A 4353-nucleotide genomic window follows, 5' to 3' on the forward strand; every position below is an offset into this window, starting at 1 on the left:
GAGACTTCTTTAATATTAGTCATCACGCACCAGCTGTTATTGACAAATAGACAAATAGACACATACCCCCATGCCTCGTCTTACCAGAGGTAGCGTCTCTGTTCTGCCGGTGCATGGAAAATCCCGCTAGCTCTATATTGTCTGTGTTGGCGGCAGGGTAGCCTAGTGGTTAGAGTGTTGGACTAGTAACCAAAAGGTTGCAAGTTCAAATCCCCGAGCTGACAAGGTACAAATCTGTCGTTCTGCCCCTGAACAGGCAGTTAACCCACTGTTCCTAGGCCGTCATTGAAAATAAGAATTTGTTCTTAACTGACTTGCCTAGTAAAATAAAGGTTAAAAAAAATATAAAAAAGAATTCAGCCACGGTCTTGGTGAAACATAAGATGTTACAGTTTTTGATGTCCCATTGGTAGGATAAACTTAATCGTAGGTCATCAATTTTATTTTCCAAAGATTGCACGTTAGCAAGCAGAAATACGCTGTGAGCAGGACCATTATAAATGCCTATTGTAGAGGGGACTGGTAGATTTCCATGTGTAATACGCTCTCTGCCTGAGTGGAAGCACTGGACTGATAACAGAAGAACACACTATCACACACATACGCTACAGCAATCACAACACAGAAACAGACAGACACACACACTGATTAATTCCTTTTGCTACAAAATGAAACTTCTCCTCTAGTCCACAGTGATGGAGATAAGCAGATCTGGGAATCTTGGCTGAATTAGTCTGCTTCATCCATGCACACATGTGCAAGCACACACACACACACCAGGGTTTCTTTTTATCCGTAATTGCCGGATTTTGGCCGATAAAAAAAATGAAATGCCGATAAATAAAATTTCTGCCGGCCAAATTGACCGGGAGAAAATACAATCCCATTGCAAGATAATACTTTTTATACATTGATGGAAATATTAGTAGATGGAAATACATTTACCGTCATGCTTATTGGTCTATAGGTTAATTTGCTACATTGTGTGGATTTAAATTGAGCCGTGTGTATTTTCATTAGTCCTCATGTATGCCCCACAGCATACAGAGCCTATTTCCCCTTCAAGTGCATAGGCAATGGTAGGCAGGCTAGCAGCCCATCATTACCTACCACTTTGCAATGTGATCTGGAGGCAGAATGCATTTTGAACACATATACTTAATTGTTTGAAACCGGAACGTTTCACTTCATATTATGAGGTATGTCTTACTTTGCTTCAAGGTAGCCGAGGCAAAACCTGACGATAGAAACATGGAGACAATTATTTTATAAAGACTTCCTCCTATGCCATTGAAACCAGCATTTCTTTCCTGTTCTATTGGTTTTCATATCAACTTTCTTTTGTTGTCCAGAAGCAAAAGTCACAATCTTAGCCATATTAGTAAGCCTTCCTAGTTGTTGCATCTTTAGATTCCCCATCATTCTACGTTTCTAACTTTTCATCTCTGTCACATGAGAAATTAAGTTGAATACTCACTTTACATACAGTTGAAGTCGGAAGTTTACATACACTTAGGTTGGTGTCATTAAAACTCGTTTTTCAACCACTCCACAAATTTCTTGTTAACAAACTATAGTTTTGGCAAGTCGGTTAGGACATCTACTTTGTGCATGACACAAGTCATTTTTCCAACAATTGTTTACAGACAGATTATTTCACTTATAATTCATTGTATCACAATTCCAGTGGGTCAGAAGTTTACATACACTAAGTTGACTGTGCCTTTAAACAGCTTGGAAAATTCCAGAAAATGATGTCATGGCTTTAGAAGCTTCTGATAGGCTAATTGACGTCATTTGAATCAATTGGAGGTGTACCTGTGGATGTATTTCAAGGCCTACCTTCAAACGTAGTGCCTCTTTGCTTGACATCATGGGAAAATCAAAATAAATCAGCTAAGACCTCAGGAAAAAAATGGTAGACCTCCACAAGTCTGGTTCATCCATGGGAGCAATTTCCAAACGCCTGAAGGTACCATGCTCATCTGTACAAACAATAGCAAAATAACACCAAGGGATCACGCAACCGCCATATCGCTCAGGAAGGAGAGGCGTTCTGTCTCCTAGAGACGAATGTACTTTGGTGCGAAAAGTGCAAATCAATCCCAGAACAACAGCAAAGGACTTTGTGAAGATGCTGGAGGAAACAGGTACAAAAGTATCTATATCCACAGTAAAATGAGTCCTATATCGATATAACCTGAAAGGCTGCTCAGCAAGGAAGAAACCACTGCTCCTTTACCGCCATAAAAAAGCCAAACTACGGTTTGCAACTGCACATGGGGACAAAGATCATACTTTTTGGAGAAATATCCTCTGGTCTGATGAAACAAAAATAGAACTGTTTGGCCATAATGACCAAAGTCATGTTTGGAGGAAAAGGGGGAGGCTTGCAAGCTGAAGAACACCATCCCAACCGTGAAGCACGGGGGTGGCAGCATCATGTTGTGAGGGTGCTTTGCTACAGGAGGGACTGGTGCACTTCATAAAATAGATGGCATCATGAAGAAAGAAAATGATGTGGATATATTGAAGCAACATCTCAAGACATCAGTCAGGAAGTTAAAGCTTGGTCACAAATGGGTCTTCCAAATGGACAATGACCCCAAGCATACTTCCAAAGTTGTGGCAAAATGTCTGAAGGACAACAAAGTCAAGGTATTGGAGTGGCCATCACAAAGCCCTGACCTCAATCCTATAGAAATGTTGGGGGCAGAACTGAAAAAGCATGTGTGAGCAAGGAGATCTACAAACCTGACTCAGTTACACCAGCTCTGTCAGGAGGAATGGGCCAATATTCACCCAACTTATTGTGGAAGGCTTCCCAAAACCTTTGACCCAAGTTAAACCATTTCAAGGCAATGCTACCAAATACTAATTGAGTGTATGTAAACTTCTGACCCACTGGGAATGTAATGAAATAAATAAAAGCTGAAATAAATCATTCTCTCCACTATTATTATTTATTATATTATTATTTCACATTCTTAAAATAAAGTGGTGACTAACTGCCCTTAAACAGGGAGTTTTTACTAGGATTAAATGTCAGGAATTGTGAAAAACTGAGTTTAAATGTATTTGGCTAAGGTGTGTGTAAACTTCCGACTGTATTCTTGACATAGCTCATCCTGTATAACTACTGCTGTACATACCTTTTCCTACGTATATATTGTCCATGCTGTCTATACCCACCATTAATTTATATTGCTCATTCTGATATTTCCAGTCAGGTCAGCTTTCTTAATTTTTCTTTTGTTTCTTATTTGTCTTTCAGTATTGTACTGTTGGACACTTACCGCACGTATGGCTCTAAAAACATAAGAATTTAGCTCCACATGCTTTAGCATCTCCTAATCTGCATATGGCGACACTTTCATTTGATATGGAACCACACGCATCATTTGCACTGTTTAGAATGGTGTTTTCCTATAAATTGCATTTAGCAAATGTTTGAAAATGACATTTTATTGGCTGCTTTACATGAGTTGCATGTTCTGTTAAGATGAATTACCCGGACCCCAAAAGCGTTCTACCTGGAACCAAAAAAGGTTCTCCTATGGGGACAACCCGAATAACCCTTTTTTCAAAGAGTGTACTCTTAAACACTCACCTGGCTCAACCCTCTCTTCCTACATTCTGCTTCTCTAAAGCCTTAACGGTCCTTGAGAAACATTGAGAGGTGAGTGTTGTACACACACACAAAACTCACTCTCCTCGCTCTTCAGCTGTCATTTCTCTCCTCTCTCCCTTCTGTTAGCAAACTAAATAGCTAACAAAATGACTACATGGACTATCAGAGTTGACTCTCTTATCTATGCACACTCACAGGGCCCTACACACTTACAGTACACACCCACTCCATAATTTGCTCACAAACATTTACACTGACTACACACACACACCCTCTCACATACAATCATCATATATGCTGCTGCTACTGTTTATCATATATCCTGATGCCTAGTTACCTTACCCCTATCGATCCAGTATCCCTGCACATTGTAAATATGGTACTGGAACTGGCCCTGTGTAATATATTTGTTTATATCTTGTGTGTTTTAATTCTACGTTATTGATTACTGCATTGTTGGGGTTAGCGCTTGCAAGAAAGATATTTCACTCTACTTGTGCATGTGACATTGAAACTTAATCCATCTCTCAATGCTCACTCCTCATGAACTCCACAACCCTACAGAATCTGTTCTGTATTAGTTATTTTAGCAGGTCACATTCCGATTGGAATATCTTTCTAAAGTGAGCCTGGGTCATGAAGGGAAGCAAACATTCACCTCATTATTAGAACATGTATCCCAAAAAGTATCAGATTGAGAGGAGAAAAATACAGAAAATAAA

This window comes from Oncorhynchus nerka, linkage group LG14 (genome assembly GCF_034236695.1).
Source record: "Oncorhynchus nerka isolate Pitt River linkage group LG14, Oner_Uvic_2.0, whole genome shotgun sequence".
NCBI lineage: Eukaryota > Metazoa > Chordata > Actinopteri > Salmoniformes > Salmonidae > Oncorhynchus > Oncorhynchus nerka.